General features: G+C 49.9%; 1 protein-coding gene across 3 annotated transcripts in view; it reads right to left on the bottom strand.

The window, feature by feature from the left end:
- The window catches only part of KCNN1 (potassium calcium-activated channel subfamily N member 1), a 102,221-nt gene that overhangs the window by 48,104 nt on the left and 27,140 nt on the right, over window positions 1–26,977 (bottom strand). Inside the window, exon 1 of one of the 3 annotated variants that reach the window (XM_077331960.1) lies at window positions 20,355–21,000. The exons of 1 other annotated variant lie outside the window; for it this stretch is intronic. The gene's annotated coding sequence lies outside the window, so the exon portion shown is untranslated. Of the gene's footprint in view, window positions 1–8,218; window positions 8,314–20,354; window positions 21,001–26,977 lie in introns of those variants that run through there. One more of the 3 variants, XM_077331962.1, reaches the window with a different exon arrangement.

The raw sequence follows: 26,977 nt of genomic DNA, 5'->3' as shown, positions 1-26,977 counted from the left end.
GAGATGGCACAAAAGGCCTCCTTTGTAGGCCCTGGAGAGTGGCTGCTGGTCTGAGTGGACAATCCTGACCATGATTGCAAAAATGAGAAGCATGCCTGCTGGATGGGAGAGACATATCTGGGGAGCAGTCGGTGTTGAACGGGATCTTGGGGTCCTCGTGGACTGTAAGCTAAATAGGAGCATAGGGTTTGATGCAGCAGTACAGAAAGTGAATGCAGTCTTGGGTTGTATCAACAGAGACATCACATCAAAATCAGAAGATGTCCTAGTCCCATTGTTGCATTGGTCAGACCCCTCCTGGAGTCCTGTGTGCAGTTCTGGAGGCCTCACGGTGAACAAAACTGAGAGGTTGCAGAGGAGAGTGACGAGGATGACCCAGGGCCTGGGGGACCAAGCCCTAGGAGGAAAGGCTGAGGGATTTAGGAATGTTAAGTCTGGAGAAGAGGAGGGAAAGCTAGCTGAGTGTATCTATTTTTCTGGTCTTGCATTATGTGTTCATGCGTCTAATTACCAGCATTGTCTGGTGAGGATGGAACTGTGCGAGAAGGGAACTTGCATGTTATCGGCGAGGCTGGCCTTAAGTCTGCTTTGCAAGAAGGAAGTCACATCGGCCCCTGGGTGCAGGGCTAGTTCTCATTCTCCCTCCCTCCCTCCATACCTGGGGCAGGGGGGAGGAGCCCCCCTTTTCCTGGGACCAGAGGAAGCCTGCCTGTGGTCAGTTGGGGCTGGGGTTTCAGGAGTTATATGGATCCTTGTAATGCCCATTGAATCAGTTTCAGCGAGAATAATCACAAGCTTTGTACCGCCACCTCAATAATCTGCTTTTGCTGCTAAAGCCAAGTGAATTTGTCGAGAAAATTAACAGGGATCTGACAGGTTGATCTGTCTTGTCCCACGTCCGATTTTCCAAAACTGGACAGTCTGCTAAAATCGGACAGCCCTCGAACACGTAACTCTGGCTTCTCCACCCATTTGCGTTTCTGCCGCTTCCTTCCTTAACCGCCCTTCTCTGTTCAAAAGAGAGAACGGGGGAACAATTATTCATGTTTACAACGCCGGGAGATCATAACTGTCCCTCAGACAGACAGAGGTGATCAACTAAACATACTGGCACAGATATATCTCTCCTAACGCGATTGCTAAGCTAGAATGCAGAAGTCCCCATTCCAGGGAGCAGAATTAAGACTCATTTCTACCCTTTGGACTACCTGTCCCAGCAGAAGCCAGGATAGTACCCCTTTCAGAGACTGGTTATATACATGCCAATTATTGCCCCTGGCATGACCATTACTGCGATTGTTTAAAAAAGCTCTGTCAAAAATAAGCTTTCAAGACAAGACTTTATTGTCCTTTGCTGTCCCGTTCCTGATTCTTAGCACAAAAGGAAATCCCTTGTCCCACTTGGCTCTGTTCACTCATGGAACTCCCTGCAACAAGATGCCGAGGTGGCCACTCGCTGGGAAAAGGAGGGGAGGGCAAATCAGCAGAGAGGTCTACCAGCAGCTCCTGGCATGAGTGTTAGAGATAAATCCTACCTCAGAGGCTGTTTAACTTCAAATGAGGGGAGGGGCTGTGATTCGGTGGTAGAGAATCTGCTTGGCATGCAGATGGGCCCATGGTTCTGTCCCTGGTAAAGGTAAAGGTAAAGGTATCCCCTGTGCAAGCACCGAGTCATGTCTGACCCTTGGGGTCTAGTGTTTTCTTGGCCCTCTAGCGTTTTCTTGGCAGACTCAATATGGGGTGGTTTGCCAGTGCCTTCCCCCGTCATTACTGTTTACCCCCCAGCAAGCTGGGTACTCATTTTACCGACCTCGGGAGGATGGAAGACTGAGTCAACCTTGAGCCGGCTGCTGGGATTGAACTCCCAGCCTCATGGGCAAAGCTGCCAGATGGCTGCCTTACCACTCTGCACCACAAGAGGCTCTGTCCCTGGTATCTCCAGATAAAAAGTCAAGGTAGTTGGTGATATAAGAGCTGGTGCTGGTCTGTGTCCAGGGGTAGTCAAACTGCGGTAGTCAAACTACAATTACCATGAGCCCCTGCCAGTTTGTTGGCAGGGGCTCATGGGAATTGTAGCCCATGGACATCTGGAGGGTCGCAGTTTGACTACCCCTGGCGTAGACGATGGACCAAGGTTCCTTCCCCTTCGTAGCTGGAGGGGAGACCACCCAGGAAGGCCATGGCAAACCTCTCTGCAGGCCTCGTGCCTCGAAACGCAAGAGGGTCCCCATAAGTGAACTGCAACCAGATAGTATTTCCCCCCACCCTGTAATTCTCAGCAGTGGTAAGATGCTTAAAAACATTCCAGGGACCACACCAGCAATGCCATACACATCCTCTCTTGCCAAGTAAGTCAGGGTTAACATTTCCATAGACTACGATACCCATGGACATCCGGAGAGCCACCAATGGCCACCCCTGGGTGTGAGCCAGCTCAGTGCCGTGCTTAAAAGCAGCAACCTCTAATCTGGAATAGTCTTGTTTGATTCCCCACTCCTCCTCCGCATGCAGCCAGCTGGGTGACCTCGGGCCAGTCCCAGTCCTGTTAGAGCTGCCGAAACAGTGACAATGCAAAACATAGATCTGGGAGGGCTCTACCCGCCCTCCCACCCTCCCACTCACGACACCAAGAGCTCTTGACTCTCCTGGGATGGGCTGAGGTGCCAATCAAACCCTGCATCCGCTCTGCCAGGGTGCAATTGTACCTGCCGCGCTCCACCCCACGCTCTCCCCCTTTCCCCCTGAGCTAGTGGCTTTGTTCACACGCCAAAAGGGTCCTACTGAAGTGCTACTCCTGGGGTGACTAATTACACCTTCCAAAGCTCTGGCACCCATATTATGCTCACCCTGACAGCAGGCAAAGTGCTCCCTGCAAAGGGACCCCGGGCTGTCAAGGGAAATTACAGGGCAAAGAGACGCCATGGCTTTCAAGGAAGAGAAGTGAGTTGGGGGGGGGGGGTAGTACGCGGAGGTGCCAAGGCCTTGGCATCTGAAATGGGGATTGGGGCCCTTCCTAGAGGCTGTGGCATCCCAGAGTTTCTGCACAGTGGAATGAGACAGAGCCCGTAGGCTTGCCAATTCCGAGTTGGGAAATTTCCGGAGATTTAGATTTGCCAGGTCCCCCTGGATACCAGTAGGGAATGGGAGGACAGGGTTGCCAGCTCCAGTTTGGGAAAATCCTGGAGATTTGGGGTCGAGCCTGGTGAGGACAGGGACTTCACTGGCGTACAATGGCACAGAGGGTCAAATCATTGGGTTAGATCCAAAGCATCCATTTTCTCCAGGGGAACCGATCTTTGTGGTCAAGATGATCCCTACCTCCCACCTAGAGGCTGGCATCCCTATTTGGGGGGGGGGAGCCTGGAGAGCCTGGGAAGGGGCTTCAGTGGGGTCCAATGCCGTAGAGTCCACTCGAGCACCATTTTCTCCAGCAGAACGAATCTGGATATCAGTTCGTTCCAAGAGAACTCCAGCCCCTACCTGGAGGTTATCCACAAGAACAGCATCCACTGTGTGAAGACAACACAGCAAGAATTGGTGCAATGGGAAGGGAAGCTTTTACCGAATGTTTGGAAAGCCCAAACAATTCATAGAAAGGCTGCAAAGATATTAACAAGCTGCAGGAATGCCCCTGGAAATGCCAACATCCAACCGAGGAACCAGTCAATCCAGCAATTTGCTTGACTGTGGACAATATTCACATCCTTCTGAGTTTCTTCATTGTTTCATTGCAAAGTGATGACTCCGAACACTATAAAAGACTGTAAGGAAGGTACTTTTAAAGTTTTTGTTGGGGTCCGCTGAGCAAGCATTCACGAGCAAAGCACAAGATTGACCAGTTCCTTGGCTGGATTTGAAAGTGTTGAACACTGTGTATCCCATTTTGTATTTTTTGGCTCCCTCTACCTGGAGGTTGGCAGCCCTTCTCAGTATAGTGCAGGGGTGGCCACACTGTGGCTCGTCAGATCTCCTGCATGCTGGTAGGGGCTCATGGGAATTGTAGTGCATGGACATCTGGAGAGTCACAGTCTGGCCACCCTCCCTTAGACACACTAAGGAAAGAGTGCAGGGAAGCTTCCAAAAATCTTCTCACTCTGGTTCCTGGGCTGCAATTCCAAGTTTTATATATTTACTTTTCTCCCCATGGACCCAGCTGGCTTATGACATTATTGCCTTCCTCCATTTTATTCTCACAACAACCTTGAAAGGTAGGTTAGGTTCAGAGAGTGTGACTGGGCCTAAGGCCACTCTTCTGGGCTGGAATGGGGATTCGAACCTGGGTCTTGCAGATCTGAGTCTGGTGCATTAGGAAGCTGCCATCATCAGGCTTCTGATTTCCAAAGTTTACGCAGAAGGCATTTGCCATTAATCACCCTGCTCCATAGTTCCCTTTTGCCCTCCCTTTACATTACAAACCCATTCAAATGCATTGATGAAGCACAAATGTAAGGGGACAGTCAGCATTATTAAGGGGCTTTAACACAAGCTCATTTCCCTCCCTCGTGTGTCCCTGTGGCTTCTCGATTCAATATGATATTGCTTTCTGTCGGGCATATCTCCCTGTAGATTTAAACTGCAGATTTTTATGTCCAACAAGAAGTGATGTAATATCGAATTGACCACTAGAGGGAGCGAAACACACCTGAAACCTCCAGCTCCCCAAGAAGTACTTACAAGCACAGAAAAGCGAATGCAGAAAAGATTCCTCACCTGCCAGTCACAGTAGCAGGACTCTTCCTTCCTTTGTTTTTATCCTTACAAAAGCGCTGCAAGTTAGGTTGGGCTGATGCGGTGCAACTAACCAAAGCTAAGCTAGATCCCAATCAGCATCTCCCCACTCTTAATGCTCCAACAGCTGCCTCACGTTGGCTCTCTGTGCGCAATTTGTTTTCCATTTGGTGCACCCACGTGGCACTACTTTTTCATACAGAAAGGGAAAAAAAATCTCGATTCAGTCCTACAGGCAATTTTGTGATTGTGTGGGGTAGTAGTTGAAATGTCGGACTAGAATCTGGGAAATCCAGGTTTGAATCCCCACTTGTGCTATGGAAGGTCTCGGAGTGACCTTGAGGCCAGTCACACACTCTCAGCCTAACCTCCCTCACAGGGTGGTTGTAAGGATAAATGGGGGAGAGAATGAGGTCAGCCCCTTTGAGCTCCCATGGGAGAGAAAGGCCAGATGTAAATAAAGTGGATAACTATCTAGGGCACAGTTTCCCAACTGGGGTGTAGTCTGCACAGGGCTTTTTACCCACTGCTAGCTTGAATAAATTCCTACTGTCTACACTGAATTCGATTTCCGCTTTGATTTTGGGCTCTTTACATTTTCCCTCTGCAACATGTATGATTGATCCAGAGTGATCCTACCTTTCCCCCGTGATATCCAGAAGTTGATATAACCCTCAATATTTCAAAAATCAGAATCAGTAAATGTGCAGATCTCTGCTTTCTGAGAATTAACTTCCTGCCTCATGCCTCCAACACTGTAGCAAAGCAGTCTTGCCTGATGGGCCAGGGCGTCAGTTCAAAGACTTCCTGGTTCCCAGTTGCAAGGCTTCTCTTAAAGTGACTGCGCTCCAGAAGCCCTAACTTCTCTCGGCAGAGATTTGCCTCTTGGATTTATTTTCCCTCCTCTGCTGTCTCCAATCCCCCCTCCCTTCAAGACTCCTGCTGTGCTTGGCCCCCCTCCCCGCTCTGAGCTTCCCAAATCAAGTGGAGGACACTTTCTGTTTCAATTGGGGGGGGGGGAATAGAGGAAGTCCCAAGTTCAAATTGATCTGAATTCAGCAGGATCCACAATGGAAAAAAAACAAAGTAAGTGCAGAATCAGCCCAGGTGTCCTTGGCCTTTCCCCTCCTGCCTTGATGGACTCAGCCACAAGCTAGGGAACTGGTCACTTCCATTGCTCCCCCACCCTCAGGCATGAGTGAATTCTCTCCTAGTTTCTGTGCCTGGGAGGGGGCAGGTCCTGCCCACCTACTCTCTCCTTGAATTGGCTCCTCTCCCCCCTTCACTCCAATCCTCCTTAAGCCTGCCTGTTAACACATGTGGTGATGTCACTTCCAGAGACATGTCACTTCCTGGGAACGTGGTAGGGAGGCGTGGCCAGCTGACATCACTGCCGGGGCCCCCCAAAGCCTAAACATATATTTCAGGGTCTCCTCCACCATTAAAAGGTTGAAAGGGGCAAGTCTAGGGCTTCATCAGCACAGAGGTGCGCCCTGTTTGCCTAGAAGGTGGGCCAGGAAGCATTCCAATGGAAGCAGCTGATAAGGGGCTGAAGGAAACACGTTCCGATCTGACCTAATTTTAGACATTCCACTTGAATCAAAGAGAGGATTGGGGGGTGAGCCCGGGCCACATCCCAGAACAACCCAGGAGCAACCCAGGAGATCTTCTTCCTTAACCTGCACCAGCCGGCTTTCCCCTAGGTGCCCTCTGGCCCTGTCTCCCTGGGCAGTGCTTGCCTCGGCATTCAGCTTTGATGGAGATGGAAAGGACACTCGGATGACATGTCCATGTCCTCTGCCCCAAAGCTCTGGCAGCCTCCGGTAACAGGATGGGGGTGGCAGGGGGAAAGAGCATCTCTTTGACAGGCAATCTGTGCTTTCCAAAATGCACAGAGATGCTCAGTGCCAGGGGGAAGGAAAGCAATCCACCGCTGGAGGGGAGCTCCCCCTTCATAGCCATAGAAATTGACTTCCCAACATCCTCTGCATAAGCTTTTGGTTTTGGATAGATCCTTCGGTGAGACACAGGGAAGGCTGGGGTTTGTTTTTAAAAATTATAAAATAAAACTGATTAGAAGACTGTTGCTGATTATTCATAAACACAGGGGCTCCACGCCAGCCAAGACTGGTGCACTCCCTAGGAAAGCCAGGTTGACCTCAGCCTGCCCCTGAGGAGGGTATATCGACTGCACCCGCCCCATGAAATGCAGACCTTCTCCCCCCCACCACCACCACGATTATAATGATACTGCTGTGCTGTTCCGTCCAACAGAACACTGCAAATTAATAGACAAGAACTAGAGAAAACAAAAATGGAAAGAAGCCATGGCAAATCTGTCGGAAACCCTCTTACAATCCCCAGTCTCCCAGCTCTGGATCTCGGCAGGACCTCGGATTGCCAGGACCTCCTTGGGTTGCTGGCAAGAGATGGGGGACAGGGGAGCCAGCTCCAGGTTGGCAAATTCCTGGAGATTTGAGGACAGAGCCTGGGGAGGGCAAGGGCCTCAGGGGGGTCCAGTGCCTTAAAGTTCAACCTGCGGTGCAGCCCTTTTCTCTAGTGCAATTGACCTCTAGCGTATGGAGATTGCCAGGTTGTTGACCTCTCCATAACCAGGCTTGGCAGGTTCGGCAAAAGCGCTTGATTAAAAAGAGACCAATGAAGCTCATGAGCGTTTTTTTGTTAAGACCAACTTATATGCCTACAGTCAAGTGGGTCGCCGTGTTGATCTGAAGTAGCACCACAAAGAGTCCAGTAGCACAGGGGTAGTCAACCTGTGGTCCTCCACATGTTCATGGACTACAATTCCCAGGAGCCCCTGCTAGCAAACGCTGCCAGGGGCTCATGGGAATTGTAGTCCATGAACATCTGGAGGACCACAGGTTGACTACCCCTGCAGTAGCACCTTGAAGACCAACAAAGATTGATTCAAGGCATGAGATTTCGAGTGCAGGCACTCTTCCTCAGACTCCTTTCTTCATCCCACTTTCCCCCACCCAGACTCCCTCCTTTCTCCCACCTCCCCTCCATTTAGACACAGTTCTCCCTCCCCCCTCATCCCACCCTGACTCCTCCCTCCCAACTCACCCCACCCAGATCCTCTCCTCCCTCCCACCTCTCCCCACCCAGACACCTCCTCCCACCTCCTCTTTCTCCCACCTCCTCCCCAGACTCACCTTCCTAGCAGTACTGGGCTGAGCGGCCTCCGCACTGCTCCGCAATCACCCAGGCCTCTTCTTGCGTGCTCCCTGGGGTGGGACTACGGACGTCATGTCCGTAGTTGTATCTGTTTCAGGGGGCACGCTAGAAGATATGTCCCACATAAAAAAGGGGGTTGATGGACCGCCCACGAATAATGGCGTAGAACAGACAAGAGAAAAACAGAGGTAGAATCGTTTCAATGCAGCCGGTATTACAGGGACATATTCTTTCAGAGTAGGGTCTTTTTGAAAGTCTCCCTTGAAGCACAGCAGAGGGGAGGCCCACCTACCTCAAAGGCTGTCTGTTGTGGGGAGAGGAAAGGAAGTCAATTGTAAGCTGCTTTGGGATTCCTTCGGGTGCTGAAAAGCAGGGTATAAAACCAACTCTTCTTCTTCTCACCTGGCCCCACCTGCCTTATCCTCCATGAATTGCTGGGTCCTTACATTTCTTTTCACCCAGCGTTCTGACAATGGTGTTTTATCATTTGATAAAGCTGTTCTTCTGGTTTGCTTCGAACCCGAGGGCAGTTTTCTTTATGCCACTTTAGGCTGTGGAATGCCCCTCCCACTGGCTTTGTTTCGACGGCTTGTTTTATTACTGATAATTCCCACGTGGTCAATTTTATTATTTTGCTGCGTTGTTTTGATCTTCAGAGCTGCCTCGAGGAGGTCTCCAGACTCCGGAGAGGCAGCAAATACATTTTCTAAATAAACAAGTCCAGGAGTCGGTCTGAAGTGGGTCACGGAGAAATAAATGGGGAGAGGAAGAGAGCAAGGGACTCTTCCAGTGCGCAAAAGCTTCCGAAAGGGCATCTCCACCCACACAACTCTGCTCAAGAACTGAGCTCAAAGGCCTGCTCTGTTAGACAGATTGGGGTTGCAGGAAGGAAGGAATGGAAATGCGCTTTGATTTAGGTGCATGTGAATTGCTACCAGTGGTTTCTGGTGTCACCCCAGCCTTTTTCAACCTTTGGACTGTGGAGGAAGCCCTGAAATGTTTTTCAGCCTTCCAGGGCCCCTGGAAATGTTGACATGCCCCTTGGGAGAAGTGGGCGTGGAAGGAAGATGCAGAAGTCAGTCAATCAATGGATTGATCATTTACCATTTTTCCATTCTGGAGAAAGAGACTAGGCCTGTGGAGCAACAGGGGAAGGGGCTCCAGTAGCTTCTAGTGATGTGGACAGTTGTCTGAACATCGGGGGAAGGCCGCATGACCCATGGAGAGCTCTCATGTAAGCTTGGGGTTTACCAGAACCCTGCTTGAAGAATATCTGATCGACACTTTGCTGTTGGTTTGGCAGTTTCATTTGTATCATACATGTACGGTGCGTGTACATTACATATGTGAGGGACTTGTTTTTCTGCCGTATCTTCCTCCTTGGTTTTTGATTAATGAATTGTGTTTGTATGTCTGGGGTTTTCATGGGGATTTTATGGGGGTTTTATTTGGACATTGTAAGAGCCTCTTGTGGCGCAGAGTGGTAAGGTAGCAGACATGCAGTCTGAAGCTCTGCCCGTGAGGCTGGGAGTTCGATCCCAGCAGCCAGCTCAAGGCTGACTCAGCCTTCCATCCTTCCGAGGTTGGTAAAATGAGTACCCAGCTTGCTGGGGGGTAAACGGTCATGACTGGGGAAGGGAATGGCAAACCACCCCGTATTGAGTCTGCCATGAAAACGCTGGAGGGCGTCACCCCAAGGGTCAGACATGACCCGGTGCTTGCACAGGGGATACCTTTACCTTTTTATGTTACTGTGAAATGTGCTGAAGGAGGCAGTAGTTTGACCCTTGCTGAAAAAACTATTGCTGGACCTGCGATACCTGGTTAGCTATTGCCCTTTTTTGCATCTTGTATTTCTGAGTAAGGTGGTTGAAAGGGCCGCAGCAGACCAACTCCTAGCTTACTCAGAGGAAACTTCGGTGCTCGATCCATGCCAGTCAAGCTTTCGTCCTGGCCATGGGGTGGAGATGGTGTTGGTTGCCTTGTTGGATGAACTCTGGTGCCAGCTGAATTGGGGCAGGTTGGCAGTACTTGTATGACTCAATCTGTCAGCCACATTTCATGTGGTTGACCACAAGTTATTGACCCACTGCCTCGCTGGGGATGGGATTTGGGGAACATCCCTTCAATGGCTGTGTTCCTTTTTCCACAGAGAGTGGCAGTGGGGGAGATGATATCATGCCCTTATAGATTCCCTTGTAGGGTACCACAGCGTGCGGTACTATCCCCCATGTTACTTAACATCTTCATGTGCCCTCTAGCACAGCTGGAATGGAATTATGGTCTGGGTTGTCATCAATATGCAGACACCGAACTGTATCTCCCCATGGATGGCCCCCCGGAATCCCCCCTCCCTCTCGATACATTTGCCAGATGTTTGGAAGCCGTGGCTGGATGGTTAGAGCAGAGCCACCTGAAACCCAAACCCTCCAAGATGGAGAAGATCCTGTGCTTGAGCAGGAAAGGGGCAGGACAGGAAGCATACCTTCCTAACTTTGTGGGAGCACAATTTAACACCTCGTCCATAGCAAGGAATTTGGGGGTGATCCTGGATGCCTCCCTTATGATGGAGGCACAGGTCACAGGGTAGCACGTATGGCATTTTACCATCTTTGCCAAGCGAGGCTACTAGTGCCCTAACCACCCCCGTACTGCCTGGCCACAGTGGTCCATGTGACGGTCACCTCTAGATTGGACTTCTGTCACTCGCTCTATGCTGGCTTGCCCTTGCCCAGAAACTCCAGCTGGTGCAGAACACAGCTGCTAGGGTCCTCATTGGTTCATCTTGGGTGACTCATATCCAGCTAGAGCTGAGGCAGCTGCATTGGTTACCAGTTCTAACCTGGATCAAGTTCAAGGTTTTGACCTTTAAAGCCATTTGTGGCTTGGGCCCAGCCTATGTGAGGGACCGCTTGTCTGCTTATGCCCCCTGCAGGGCATTTTGCTCTGCAGGTACTAATCTGTTAGTTGCCCCTGGCCCCAAAGAGATATGCCTGGCCTCAACCCAGGCCAGGGCCTTTTCAGTCCTTGCCCCGACCTGCTGGAATGAGTTCCCAGAAGAACCAAGGGCCCTGACAGAGCTGGCAAAATCCCATCAGGCCCCTAAAATGGAGCTCTTCCACCAGGACTTTGGTTGAGGTTGTGTTAGCAAGATCTATGGGCCCCCCTCAAGGCCCACTATAATATTTCATGCACGATTGTTAGTTGACTGGAATAGGCAGGAGGGATCTTACTCTTTCAGTATATTTTAGATTTGTGTTGTTTTTAGGTGGCTTTTATGGGGATTTTATATGTAACCCACCTTGAGTCCAAGGAGGAAGGATGGGTATAAATTAAATAAACAAACAATAATCTCTCTCTCTGCCCCTCCCCCCCAGTCACTGATGACATAATATATATTCCCAGCAACCCTAACCATCACTCCTAATATTATACACTCAGTGAACCAACTGATAATGCTGGAAATGCAGTTTTACGTGGGGAGAAAAATCTGCAAAACAGACAACAGGCTAGCTCTTAATGGGTTTGTTCGTCAAAGTGGTGTCACTTTCTTCTGGCATGCAGAACCTTCTGTTGATGTAACTGGATACAGAACTTGACGTGGTTAACTGGAGATTTCTTCAGTTGTGGTGCCCAAATTGAACACAGTACTCTAAGCGAGGTCTAACCAGAGCAGAGTAAAGCAGAACCATCAGCTCTTGTGATCTGGACACGATACTTCTTTGGATACAGCCTGAAATCCCATTTGCCTTTTTAGCTACCGACTCACACTGCTGACTCATGTTCAGTGTCTCTGGTCTACTAAGACCTCCAGATGCTTTTTCACATGTACTCCTGTCAAGATAAGTCTCACCCATCCTATAGTGATACATATGAATTTTCCTACCCAAGTGAAGAACTTTACAGTTATCTCTATTGAAATTCATCTCATTCTTTTTAGCCTAGTTTTCCAGTCTGTCAAGATCATCCTGTATCCTGATTCTGTCTTCTGCTGTATTTGCTTCCCTTTCCAGTTTTCTGGTGTCTGTGCCTGAGAGGGGCAGAACCTACATGCCTACCCCTGCCTTAAACCACCTCCTTCTCTCCCCCACATCCTCCTTGAGCCTGTCTGTTAAGGCAGGTGGTGATGCCACTCCATGGGAATGGAGTGAGGCGGGGAAGTGTGGCCAACCCATAGGCTCCTCAAAACCAGAAAGATCATTTCAGGGGCTCCTCCTCAGTCAAAAGTGTGAAAAAGGAAAGAAAGAAATGGATCAATTGTGATGTTGGATATTTCAGGAAGGGTCTGGGACTCCCCAGGATGTCAAAACCAAATGTGAGTGCACTGTGGATGAGGGCTTGGACAGAAACTCTTCTGAGCTGTACAGCAGAAGAATATGAGTAATCCCACACCACGATCTTTGTTAAAGAAGAAGAAGAGTTGGTTCTTATATGTCGCTTTTCTCTACCCAAAGGAGTCTCAAAATGGCTTCCAGTCACCTTCCCTTTCCTTTCCCTACAACAGACCCCCTGTGAGGGAGGTGAGGCTGAGAGAGCCCTGAGATTACTTAAGAAGAAGAGTTGGTTTTTATATGCCTCTTTTCTCTACCCAAAGGATTCTCAAAGCGGCTTCCAGTCGCCTTCCCTTTCCTCTCCCCACAACAGACACTCTGTGAGGTGGGTGAGGCTGAGAGAGCCCTGATATTTCTGCCTGGTCAGCACAGCTTTATCAGTGCTGTGGTGAGCCCAAGGTCACCCAGCTGGCTGCATGTGGGGGAGTGCAGAATCGAACCTGGCTCACCAGATTAGAAGTCCACAAACACTGCTACACCAAGCTGGCATATCAACAGCTTATCAAAGATCAGCTGATTGTTTGTGTGCACGGAGAGAGACTCTGGAGCACTGTCTCCTTCCCCCTGGTCTCTTTCTCCACAATGGGAACGGTCAATGATCAATCATAGATTGACCATCTTACTTCACACCCATTTCTCTGAAGGGGCACAGCACTGCTTCCAAGATTCCTTGAAGCCTAAAAAATATTTTCAGGGATTCTTCCAAGGTCAAAAGGTTTTAAAAGATTGCCCTAGAAAGTCCACCTTTCAAAGGAGCCATTTTCTTCAGGGGACCTGTCTGGACATCAGTCCTAATTTCAGGAGATCTCCAGGGCTCGCCTGGAGGCTGGCAAGTCGAGCTGCCAGTCATGGTATACCAGACTGACCTTAATAGACCTTACCTTTGTGTGTTCTTTTGACCCAGAGGGGTCATCTCTCAGTGGTTCAGTAGCTTCTTTGCATGCCAAAGGCCACCAATTCTCTCTTGGGGATGAGGACCTTTCACTGCCTGAGACCCTGGAGAACCATGGCCAGTCAGAAGAAGCAGCAGAGGGCTAAATGGACCAATGGTTTGCATGGTTTGTATTTGATCGGAGGGGGCTCTTTTGCCTCTTGGACGGAATTGCTCCGACTTTCCCCTTTTGGGGGATGTTAACACTCCTGCATTAAACCAGCCGTGCCCCCTCTTACTTGGCTTTTGAAATCAGTTTTAGAAGAATATCTGTTGCCATGCGTCCGGACTTCTGGTGGACCCACTGCTGATGACTCCCACTCATGCGCCTTCCCTGCCACCTGTCTACACCCATGCTCCCAACTGCCCAGTGTCACAGAGGAAGATCATATGGGTGCTGCACATTGGTGGTACCTCTGCTGACCATGGCAGTGGCACCCCAGTTTCATATACCAACCCTTGGTGACAGGGAATGGGCATGTGCAGGTGGGGAAGGCAAATGAGCATGGACCCTGTCAAATTTCTAATAAGCAGGTCTGCTGCAAACAAGAAATCTCTTTATTGAAGAAAACAGCGAACAGAAGCAAGGTTTTTTGTTGCTGAAACTGACTGACAAAACTGCCAGCATACTTTTATATATACCTCGCAGTCCCTATCCCCCAATTCAAGTCTTGGTACACTTACCAATGTGCCCCCCCCTTCCCAGGCTAATTCCCCATCAAAAGCATGCACTAACTTTCAGATAATACATGTATTCCTAACAACATAGATCAAAATGGTGAAAGCAAGCTAGCACGGTCATAAAGATAAAACACCTGCAAGTGGAGAAGCTATGAAGAAACTGATAAACTCTTTAGACACAAGTGGGAAACTCTTTAGACATAAGTGAAAAACAGGTCAGGGAGAACGTGATTGAGACAAGGCTTTAAAATATATGACAAATCAGAACTCATCGGATGTTTCAAGGAAAGAGTTCACATAAACAGGTCAAAAAAGCACTTCATGGCGAGATCATGAAAACGGGTACAGAATGTTGACAGATGGAATGTTGACAGATGGAAGGGTTTTCAAGGGGGAGAAGAATACGGGAGCGATACGCAGGGGGATAGTAAGGGATAAGGGGGAGACCTTCAAGGCCATTCATGGTCTAGGCCCAGCATATCTGAGGATCCACCTAACGCCTTATGCTCCATGCAAAGCCATGCACCTGGTCTCAACCAGGGCCAGGACCTGTTCAGTTCTGGCCCCTACCTGGTGGAATGAGTTCCGGGAAGACCTAAGGACCCTGTCGGAGCTATCACAGTCCTGCAGAGCCTGCAAAACGGAGCTCTTCCACGAGGCGTTTGGTTGAGGCCAGGCTGAGGAATATCTACTGGATCCCTCCTTGGAGCTCCTCCCTTCTTGTGCCATGGGGGGCTTGTGGAGGGCCATGGAGTGGACAGAAGGGTTGGGTGGGTTAGGGAAGGGTCCTGGGCTTGTATTTTAAAGCTTGATGTAAACCACCACGAGCCAGCTGGACCGGGAGTGATGGTCAACCAATCTAATAAAGAAATAAATATAATAAACCCTGGTGTCCGGCCAATTGGGGCCATGGTCACTGTCGACTGAAACCTCGAACTGGCCCTGCGGGTCCAGAACATTTCTAATGGCACCAAAGAAGTGCTCCCTGCCTCAAATGTCTCGCATTAAGGTGCCCTCTTCTGAATCACATTGTCTGTTCATCAAAGTCAGTTTTTTCTGCTTGCATCGACAGCAGCTCTCCAGGGCCTGAGGCAGATGACTTGCCCATTCCCTCTTGCCTGACCCTTTCAACCGGAGATGCTGGGGATTGAACCTGGGGCCTTGTGCATGCCAAACAGATGCTCTGCCAGTGAGCCACAGGCCCTCCCAGAGGACGCTGAGTCAGGTGTGGCTTCCACTGCAGTGGCTTAAGATGGCAGAACGTTCGGAGCTCTTCCCCTCCCATTATCCCTTTCCCTGTCCCAAATGGAAGATCCATTGACTGAGTAATATCATATAATTAATTAATTGATTAATTGATTGATTAATTAATTATTCAATGTATCTCTGGCCAGTTTCCAACATATGAAACATGGTTAAAAGCTGTATAAGATCTATTTCTATTACAGATATTAAGTAAGCTGAAAATGCTCCAATAAAATCTCCTATCAGGGTTAAATAAGATATCTTCTAATTTCATTATCCCCAGTTCAAATTCTGATGGCAGGGAGGGTGGAGAGGAGAGGAGGGCGGGTGGCCCCAGCATTATTTCTGTGTTCAAGGAGGGCAACAAAGATGGTGAGGGGTTTGGTCTGTTTAGCCTGGAGAGGAGACGACTGAGAGGGTATTTGATAACCATCTTCAAATATTTAAAAGGCTGCCATACTGAGGATGGAGCAGAGTTATTCTCTCTTGCCCTGGAGGGACGGACCAGAACAAATGGGATGAAATGAATTCAAAAGAAATGCCATCTAAACATCCGGAAGAAGTTCCTGGCAGTTAGAGTGGTTCCTCCGTGGAACAGACTTCCTCGGGAGGTGGTGGGTTCTCCATCTTTGGAAATTTTTAAACAGAGGCTAGATAGCCACCTGACGGAGAGGCTGATTCTGTGAAGGCTTGGCAGGTTACAGTGGATGAGCGATGGGGATGTGGGTGTCCTGCATAATGCAGGGGGTTGGAATAGATGACCCATGAGGCCCCTTCCAACTCTATGATTCTATGATTCTATCAGCCTCAACCCTATGTCTGTTGGAAGAGCATCATTCTGCAGGCCCTTTGGGACTTTTGGTAGCTCTGATAAGGCCCAGATTCCTGCTGGCAGCTCATTTCACCGGGCTGGGGTCAGAGGTGAAAAGGCCCTGGTTCTGGTTGGGGCCGAGCACACTTCTTTGGGATTCCACTATGTAACAGATTTACACCAATCAGACATTCAGCATCTTTCACGTAATGCAAGAAAACAGAATTTATGACAAAGATCACAGAGATAACCATTAGATCACGGGGGAATCCAGAAAGACCATTGACTCCATAATTAAATCAGCTTCCACAGCACTGACCATTGACAGAGAAACCTCCTTGAAACCATTGTATCTAGTGAACCAATGTGCTGGGAGAAAGTTAGCCAAGAAGAAGAAAAGTTGTTTTTTTTTACCCCGCTTTTCACTTCCCCGAAGGAGTCTCAAAGCGGCTTCCAATCTCCTTCTCTTCCTCTCCACTCAACGAACACCCTGGGAGGTGGGTGGAGCTGAGAGAGCTCTGACAGAACTGCTCTGTGAGTACACCTCTAACAGGATTGAAACTAGCCCAAGGTCACTCAGCTGGCTACCTGTGGAGGAGGAGCAGGGAATCAAACCGAGCTCTTAATCACTACACCATGCTGGCTTTCACTAAGTACACATTGCAGTCAGAAGGTCTGTGCATGGCGCTTTAAGGACAGTGAAGGCGTCAGGTGAAGGCCACGGGGGGGGGGGGGAGATGTTCCACAGACTCGTCTCAGTTCCAATTGCTGTGGGAGCCACGAAAAGGTCCGAGGAAAAGCCCTTCCTTCCTGGAGCTTAAATCGTGGTATGTGGAATGTGACCTGCAAATCCCCCCACAACAGTGTGACAAAAATGCTTTGGCAATCATAAAAAAACATAAGCAGCACCAGCTGGATCAGACTAGTAGTCTGTTTAGTCCAGCATCCTGTTTCACATGGCTGCCAACCAGTAACCCCCAAAAACCAAACAAAGAAAAAGAGTTGTTTTCTATCCCCCACTTTTCACTGCTCGAAGGAGTCTCAAAGTGGCTTACAATCACCTTCCTTTCCTCTCCTCACAACAGATACCATGTGAGGTAGGTGACACTGAGAAAGCTCTGACAGAACCGCTCAGTAAGAACAGCTCTAACAGGACTGTGAGTCGCCCAAGGTCACCGAGCTGGCTGCATGTGGAGGAGGAGTTCGGAATCAAACCTGACTCTCCAGATTAGAAGCTACCGCTCTTAACCAGAATACTGAGCTGGCTCTCGCCGAAAGGCATTAAGGCCGAACCCCACCCCTGTTGCTGCCTCCTAGCACTGGTATTCAAAGATTTCCTGCCTCTGCCTGGAGGAAATTCCTTCAGTCTCCATGGCTAGGAGGTATTGATGGACATCTCCTGCACAAATCTCTCCAACTCCCTTTTTAAAGCTATCTACATGTGTGGCCGTCATTCCCTCTCCTGGCAGTAAATTCCATTGTTTAATTACTCATGGAGCAGGGAAATATTTCCTTGTGTCTGCCCTGAAGCTTCTTCTTCACAACTTAATTAGGTGCTTCTGAGTTCTTGTTCGCATGGAACGAGGAACTTTCCCACATGGGAGACCCATCTCTGATTTGGTTCTCAAAGGAAATTGCTCAGGAATACAGTAACACACACACACACACACACACACAAATGAAGCCACGGTTACACTCGGTCACCACAACTGCAACCCCAGATGCATCTGGATATTGGTTTTAAAATATTTATACCCAGCCTCTCTTCAAAAGCATGCCCGGGGTGGTTTGCAACAAATATAAAAACACATCCCCCTCCCCCCAGACCCAAAATATAAACTAAATCCAAACATCCACAAAGGAATGGCTGCAGGAAACTACATGAAAGGCATTGTGAACAGTAGGTGTGATGAGGGTTAAAATAAATAAATACATACATACATACATACATACATACATACATACATACATACATACATACATACATACATACATACACACACACACAATCACAGCACCCAGTTCAGGGAGAATCCATGGAGACGCTGCACACTGAGTCAGGCAATTTATTGAGGTCTGCATTGCCTCCTCAGGCTGGCAGCCGCTCTCCAGGGTATCAGGCATCATCTGCTTTCTGGTCCTTTGAATTGGGGATGCTCAGGTTTGAACCTGGGGCCTTCCACATGCCAAGCAGATGTTCTAGCGCCGAGCCACAATCCCTTCCTACAAAGAGAGGGAAGTGTGAGACTATCACCAAGAAAACCCTGTTGACCATGAACGCCCTCCTTACTTCAGTAGGCAGGGCATAGCGCAGAGCCTGAGATTAAATGTAATATTGCTAGGCATGGCTTGTGAGGTTTTGCCCATTGCCCACTTATTGCTGGAGCAGAAGGGTCCTTTTGCACAGGGACCCATTTGCTAGGGCAATGAGTCACCCCATTGCAGAATATCTCTGAACGCACGAGACGAAGGGGATTCTGGCTAGCAAAGATTTTGTGCTACTGCAAACCTCCGCACATGTTGGATAATGCACGTTTAATGTGCTTTTGCAGCTGGATTTTCCTGTGCAGAACAAGAAAATCTACTTCTAAAGTGCATTGAAAGTACATTATCTAATGTGTGCAGAATGGGTCCCTGGTTGTCTTTCAGGTGGTACCACCCATCCACCCCTCTCCATCTCTCTACCACCCACAGTAGCTGGTTACTGCAACCCTTAGGGGTTGTGCTGACACCTCAAAAGGTCAAAAGACTCCTGCATCAACCCTTGGCAAGGTCAATACGCGGTCTTCGTCCCCCAGCCTCTGGACACGAAGCGGAGACCAGCTGCAGTCCCTAACCCACCTTCCTGATTGTTCCTTTGGCGTTCAGAGACCAGGAAGGAGCTGGAGTCAGGTTTTTTGAAGGGCCACGCCTTTGCCAAGGGGCACAACCCACCCCCACACTGAACTACCCAAGCATTCCTGGCTCCAGGCTGACTCCCATCCCAGTCTGCTCTCTGCGGCAAGGGTAGTCAACCTGTGGTCCTCCAGATGTTCATGAATTACAATTCCCATGAGCCCCTGCTAGCGTTTGCTGGCAGGGGCTCATGGGAATTGTAGTTCATGAACATCTGGAGGACCACAGGTTGACTACCCCTGCTCTGCGGGATGAAGGAGTGAGAAAAAGGACCTGCCCCAAACAGAGAGGGTTTTCCCTGCTTTCGTGCAGGCAACTGTTTTCTGGCCCTGCACGAAAAAGAAAAGCCCTTCTCAAAGAGCACCATATCTGCTCCCGTCACCCCCACCCCCAGGTTGAGTTGGGTAAAATGTCTCCATTTCCCAGTTTGTCGGGCATGTTTCCCAACCTCTTCACCTATTCTCAGCGGCAGAAGCCTATATTTTGCTTTGGGCCGACTGCGGACCTGGGTTTTCCATTTTCTTATGTGAAAGGAGGTGGGGACGGTAACGCTAACTTTTACATAAAAAAAGAGAATGGCAGGGAGAGATAATTATTTTAAAAGCAGCACGCACACACACACACACACAAACCAACCCAGAAAGCGATTGTAAGGCTAATTCCATAGACACAACCCCTCAGGGCAAGCACAAACCCACAAACCATTCCCCACCCCACACAGAGAGGCCTCCTCCTGCCTATGTGGGGGTCTCCGCTGCTCTTTGCCCACCATCCTGGAGAATAGGGAGACCACAAACACAATTCCTGCTCGTTGCACCCGTCTTTCCCATATCCGTGGTATCTTACGTCCATCCAAACTTCTTGGAATCATTTGGACAAACACCCCCTCCCCCCACGGGGCCCTAATAAAGGAAAATTTGTTGCACTCGAACAAACATTTTTTCTAACAAGGCGTTTCCTTACGATAACCCCCCAAATCCCCTCTTTGCAGACCAATAGGGATGATGCCACCCAAGCCTCCCGAACTCAAACTAGAAAGAGGTTTGCAGGGAATGGAACTGCTGAGAGAGGTGAAACCCCTCCCCCTCCCCCAAACCCTGCAGTAAAGGGGTAGACCTAACTGGCAGGAATTGACGTTCAGAAACCAACAGCGGCCCCTTTATTTATAAAAAAATCCCGATGAGCAGTTCTAAGTAAGCCGTGGCCATGTAGAATAGCAATGAGTCTTTTTAACAGAAAAAAAAATCCATGAAAAACAGGCACTCTGTCAAATGGAACCCACCCACTGCAAGGCGTATGACAACGCTAACGCCAAAGACAACACTCGTTTTGTGAAAGTCGTGAAAAGAATGTGCACGGACCAAGGGCGGTGGAAAAGAAAACTCCCGTTGGCTTGGGGAGAAGTGCCGAAGGAAAGACGTTATGGGAAGGGGAAGGACGGCCCCCTAATCCGGTGCGATCCCTGCGGGTCGTGACGTGCACCTTTGGGTCTTAAGTGGCAACCCCCCCCCTCCAACAAGGCAAGGGAGGTTACCTTCGGCGGGATGACGGGCGGCCGGTTCCACAAGCAGGTTTGCGAAGACGTGCGCTGGGGAGCGAAGTTTCTCCGCACCGGCGCTGTCTCCCTCTCCTGCGTCTGGGGATTCGGTGGCCACCGAGCCTGCTCCCCGCTCGCCTGGCAGCGCCACTGCCGTGCCAAGTCCGGGCAGGCCGGCTCGCCGGCGGAAGGGTGCCAAGCCTGGGGTCCTTCCTTGGCCCACTGAGGCGGTGCCAGCGGGAGATGAGGTCGGAGCACCAGCCCTTGCAGGCAGCCGCGCTCCTTTGGCGTCTTTTTGGCGCACTCCGGATGGGCTCGGAAGAGGAGGCAGGGAGGGCGCCAACTGGAGGAATGCCCGAAGGGGCTGGGGCAAGCCGGCCACAGCCTGCCGGGGTCCCGGGGCGGACGGAAGAGGGGGAAAAGGGGGTCCAGGGCGTGCTGGAGAGGCTGCAGGGGGGGCGGGCAGGCGAGGAAAAGGGGCGGCTGCGGGGGCGCTCCGGCCAGCGCCCAGTCCTTCGGCGGCCAACTCTGGAGCTGTCCGTGGTGCTGAAGCGGACCGCTCGTCTCCACGGCCCGGACTGCGGAGCTGGCGCGATTGCGCTGCTGCGGCGGAGGGTGCTGAAGGACAGCTCCGGGCGCCCGCCGCGGCATCCCCACCACTGCCGGGCGCCGATTCAATCTTTTCCGGCGGCTCCCCCCCGCCCGCCCCGCCGACCCCCTGGTGGGATCCGAAAGGGACCCTTCCCATTGGTGGGCTTCAGGGCAGCGCCGCCCCCTCCCCTCGCAGCCCACCCCCCTCCCCACCGCCGCGCCGCCCCCTTGCCTATTTTCTCTCAAGGTGCACACGCGCAAAATCACACCCCTTGCGATCCGGAGTAAGTGCTCTTGCGGGGAGGGGGGCGGCGAGCGAGGCTGTCCTTCCGACTCTTCAGGACACGCGATCGATATTCCGGATGCGTTCATTCCGTCTTTACCCGGCGTCCTCAAATGAGGCTGGATTCTTTTTTGGATCATTCCGCAAGCGTTAATTTATTCCGCTTTTTTCCCCCACCACCTCCCCTTACCACTACGGTCCGTTCATTTATTCTGGGTTGTGGGGCTGCGTTTCTGCTCCAAAGAATGAATCCGTTGAGGCATTTCCGTTCTGTTCCGGGTTAATTTCTGCATTTTAATAGCTGGCATCCTTAAAGAATTTTTATTCCAACATCCTTTCAGGTACCAAAAGCCCCCCCCCCTTTTTTTTCTTTTTATACTGCAAGAGAATAACACAGCTGTCTTTGGGGTAATATCCATCCATTTATTCTGCATACTTTCATTGCCCCCCCTCACTCCCCAATTCAGATGATTTATTTATTCAACAAATCAAATATCAAATTTATGTCCTGCTCCCTCTACCCTGAAGGAGAATGGAGACAGTTAACAATATATGAAACATATCCAATAGAACAGTACAGAAGATACAATAAATTAACGTTAAGAATCTGAAATGATTAAAGAGCTGTCCCAGTTAAAGTCTATCCACTTTCCAACAGTAGGAGGCTGGGATGGTGAAAACACAGCTGGGGCATAATTTACCAGCTAACCCCCTGCTCAAAGCAGGATCAGCCTAAACTTTAGGCCCTAAAGCATCCAGGATAAGGATCTGTCCAGCTGCTGCTTGAAGACCGCCAGTGAGGGGGAGCTCCCCACCTCCTTAGGCAGCCCATTCCCCTGCTGAATTTGACTCATAGAATCCTAGAGTGGGAAGGGGCCATGCAGGTTATCTAGTCCAACCCCCTGCTCAATGCAGGATCAGCCTCAAGCATCCAGGATAAAGATCTGTCCAGCTGCTGCTTGAAGACCACCAGTGAGAGGGAGCTCCCCACCATCTTAGGCAGCCCATTCGACTGCTGAAAGGACTGTGAAAAAATTTCCCCTTGATATCTAGCCGGAATTGTTCAATGCAGAGTTTAAGCCCATTACTGCAGGTCCTGTCCTCTGCTGTCAATAGGAACCTTCCCCTGCCCTCCTCCAAGTAACAACCTTTTAAATCAAGAGAGCCATCCTGCCCCTTCCCTGCCCCACACTGAACCTCATCATATCCCTCAGCCATTTCTCCTAGGGCTTGGCCATGCTCACCATCATTACCATATCATCACTTTTTCTATGGGATGGTTGACAATGCCATATCAGTGGCTTTCAAAAGTAGAACTACAAGATCTCCCCTACAAATGGATTAGAGGCTAAAAGCCTAAGTTCCCTTAAACCAATGCTCCATTAAAAACAAATCGTTTTACAAATTGCTGCTTCTGGAGGACCCATTTGCTTTCGTTTCTTCATGACTTCATTTCAAACTATGACAAACACTCCATGGTGTCTCCAGGATGACCAAATAACTTATGGGTTGGTTCCCTCCCCTTTGGGAACTCTGGAACTCTGGTGACTCTAGGGCAGCCTTTTTCAACCTTTTGACCTTGGACGAACCCCCTGAAATATTTTTTTTCAGGCTTTGTGAAATCCCAGAAGTGGAGACACGGATGCAGAAGTAAGATATGGGAACCAGCCAATCACTCAATCAACCACTGACCATTTCAATTGTGGAGAAAGAAACCAGGCCTGGAGAGCAACAGCAGAAGGGAGATCCATTGATGCCTAATGATGTCAGCGGCCATGAAAACTTCTGCGAAAGTCTGTGACACCCCCAGGGAGCTCTTGTGGAACCCCACGATAATGGCTTTAAACTCCACGGCCGTTACTGAGGTGACTAAAAACTTCGCCGCAGCACCCATAAACCTCTGCAGAATTTCCTTCCTTCCACACTAAAATCTCCTGATTCAGCCGCAGCCCCGACTGCACTCCATGTCTGCTTGAGGACATGTGAGTCCCTCCCACTTCATAATAACCTAAGGTGGAACTCAAAAGCTGCATTGGCCTCCTCCACTGCTCCCCACCTCAAAATGATGACGTTTGAGATCTGACCAATGCAGTGTCTCTGCTTGCCCTCTTCCACTCCCTGCTGTATGGCTTTTTTTTTTTATTTGAACAGGATCACATTACAATGTAGTTCCAAAGTAGCACAAGCAGGACACAAACATACTGCCTCCCGTCTCCCCCTCCAGCAAGATTGAACCAGTGGTCCCCAACCTTTTTATCACCGGGGGCCACTCAACACCGGGGACCACTCACCAGGGACCACTCAACGCCTTTTACTGAGGCCCAGTGGGGGGGGGGGTAGTTTACTCCTCTACTCTCAACCACTGCCCTAATGCTCTCTGATCACTATCATAAAGTTTAAAAATCCCTTCAAAATAAGATACAGACACGCCACAACAATGAACATAAGGAACGTTTTATTTTCATGGAAATTTTAACTCATGACAATGACAAATCAATGGGAACCCTGAGCTTGTTTCTCTGCAACAAGATAGTCCCATCTGGGAGTGATGGGAGACAATGACACCTGAAGTGTGTTGTAAGGGGCCGGGGGGGGGGGATGAAGTAAAGGGCCGATGGGGGGGAGAAGGCGTCCTTCGGGGCCCACCCCCAATTAGTCGACAGACCACATGTGGTCTGCAGCCCACAGGTTGGGGATCGCTAGATTGAACGTTCTTTGTCAATTTGAGGAAGAGAAATCAAGCTGTGGTCAGTTTCAGGCAGGGAGGAACGCTGTTAATTTCATCCAGCAGCCTCTCCAGGCCTTCTCAAAGTAGTAGAAGAAGAGTTGGTTCTTATATGCTGCTTTTCTCTACCCGAAGGAGGCTCAAAGCGGCTTACAGTCGCCTTCCCATTCCTCTCCCCGCAACAGACACCCTGTGGGGTGGGTGAGGCTGAGAGAGCCCTGATATTACTGAAGAAGAAGAAGAGTTGATTCTTATATGCTGCCTTTCTCTACCCAAAGGAGGCTCAAAGCGGCTTGCAGTCGCCTTCCCTTTCCTCTCCCCACAACAGACACCCTGTGGGGTGGGTGAGGCTGAGAGAGCCCTGATATCACTGCTCGGTCAGAACAGCTTTATCAGTGGCGAGCCCAAGGTCACCCAGCTGGCTGCATGTGGGGGAGCACAGAATCGAACCCGTCTTGCCGGGCCACCAACTGGCTCTCTGTACAAAAAAAAAAAAAAAGCTCCCTTGTTTACAACATAGGAGCGACCTAACATAATGACTGTTTAAAAAACAACAACAGGCACTATCTGGGGGGTGGGGGGGGGTGGGAGTTGATGACCAAAGATGCTTGCCTGAAGTGGCACACTTAAAACCAAGGTGCAAGCAGGCACTAATTTTCTCAACCTGCCTTTGAATTTGCCTTGCTCCCGAGAAGCTTTGTGTGGGGGGCACAGCATATGGAGAAGGGGCGGGCCTGGGCACTTTTCCCACAGGAGAGGGAGGAGGGAGGCTGGCGATGAGAGCAAACAAAAAAACAGGAAAGGGGGCAGGACCGGGCCACTCATGCCTCTGAAAAAAGCACAGGAGGTGGGACCGGCCACCAGCTCCAAGGCAAATGAGAATGGCATGACATGAAACTAATCCTCAGTATTCGGAGACGCTGTATGCAGACAGCCAGGTGCAAATTCAATGTCAACTTCCAGCGACCAATACAAAAGAAACCCGGAAAATATAGACAACTGCAGGAACAGCCCTGTGTAGAACAACCAGCCCAGCCCTCCTGATGCCCAAATGTTCAGTAATTTTCTTTGTAGGGATGCTATTCCACATGGGCAAAGTGAAAAAGGCAAGTAACTCACGGGAGGTTATAATCCCCATGCTCCCAACCAAGAAGTAGCAGAACAGAACAAACCATTCTATGTATGCAAGTGCTGTGGAGTGACTTATGGCCACTCCAGCAAGGGGCTTTCAAGGGAAGTGAGAAGTGGAGGTCATCAGACATGGTCTTTCCCTGCAGAGCACCTTCAGCCTACCCCGATGATCTCCCATCCTAGCGCCAGCCCTGCTTAGCTTCCAAGCTCTGAGGATAGCCAGCAAGTCTGGGCTTTGTTTAATATCCAGCCAGCTGGGCACAGAACCCTGCTAAATGTTCCCCAGTGTACAGCATACAAAGATATGCTCATGGATGCCCTTCTAGCCTTCTGGCTCCACTTATTTATTCGACCCTTTCTACTCTGCTTTCTACTCTGCTTTCTAATTGTGCTCCATGAAGTTTTCAAGAAACCAATATCAGCACAACAACGAAGGCTGCAGAAACACAGCAACAGTAGAATCCATTCCTAAAATTTGTTGGCCCAAATTATAGACTCAGAAGAAAACAGGAACTCACGAGACACAATGATGTAGTAGTCTTTGCTATATTTATAAGTGAAAAAGGTTATAACAATCAAACATAAAGAGTCAACCAAAACGGGATCCTAGGTTAAGTAACCCACCCAAATTATAGAGCTTACAGAAAACCCTTTGCAGAAGTCACCACTGTCAGAATCAGCCAGCAAATGCCCACTAAAACACAATGGTTTTGTTCACCTCCACTGGCAGGTCATTCTGGAAGTCAGAAGCCACCCCCAAAAAGCCACTACTGTCTTTGAGGCCCTCTCCTAGAAGGAGACCATTCCTTAGCTATCATTGGGCTGAGCAAAGATGGCAAGCAGATCTATATGGGAGTAAGAGATCTTCCGAGGGTTTCCTTGCCAGGCTGTAAAAGGCTCTCAAGACAAAGAGAAGATCTTGAATGGAATCCAACAATAGCAAATTGCAGACCCAGGAAATGCAAAGGCATTCTACTGAAGGAAGGAGTTATTATTAATGTTTCATTCTAATAGATTTATAATACAGTTGTGGGCAAACCACTGCACTGGTTTTGTAATATCTTTGTCACCCACAGGAATTTTTTAACCCCTGGTTGAAAGGAGGATTTTTATGCTTCTACTGTAATTGTAACTGTGTGTGATTGTATTGATCTCTGATGAAGATCTTATAGATTGAAATGTGTTAGGTCCAAGTTGTTTGTACTTATGGTGACTGATATTTATATGTTTTTAATGGTTTTTTTTAATTACCTTGAGCTTTTTTCAATAAATGGTTTATCTGTACACCGCCCGTGGCGCCGCGGGCGCCATCTGTACACCGCCCGTGGCGCCGCGGGCGCCATCTGTACACCGCCCGTGGCGCCGCGGGCGCCACGGACTAAATAAAACAGTAAGGGGTTCTGGGGCGGGATGTGTCCGGGATGAGGAAGGGTCCGGATTGGACCCTTCCTCATGACAGACAACCGGAGGGACCAAACGGCAGGCGCGAAGCGCCTGCCGATTGGTCCCTCCGATTCCCAGCCCCAGCAACTGCGAGCCGCGCTCAGCGCGGCTCGCAGTTGCTCCCGGCCTGACGCGGTGAGAGGCGCGAAGCGTCTCTCACCGCGTCAGGCCGGCCCCAAGGAAGCCCCCGCCGCAAACACAACACAAGACTCCAGCCGCCGAGAAGCTGCAGAGAAAAAAGAAACACCCCCGGAGGAGCCTTTCGCCGCTAGCGCGACGAGAGGCAGCAGAAAAAAAAACCCCTGTAGGAGCTCCAAGCCGGCGCGCCGACGAGAGGCAGCAGAAAAAAATTAACCCTGTAGGAGCCTTTCGCAGCTCCACGCAGCAGAAAAAAAAACCCCTGTAGGAGCCTTTCGCAGATCCAAGCAGCAGAAAACAAAACCCTGA

Source organism: Paroedura picta, chromosome 4 (genome assembly GCF_049243985.1).
Source record: "Paroedura picta isolate Pp20150507F chromosome 4, Ppicta_v3.0, whole genome shotgun sequence".
Lineage (NCBI taxonomy): Eukaryota > Metazoa > Chordata > Lepidosauria > Squamata > Gekkonidae > Paroedura > Paroedura picta.
The sequence above is the reverse complement of the archived record's forward strand: the minus strand, read 5'-3'. Positions and strand labels throughout refer to the sequence as shown.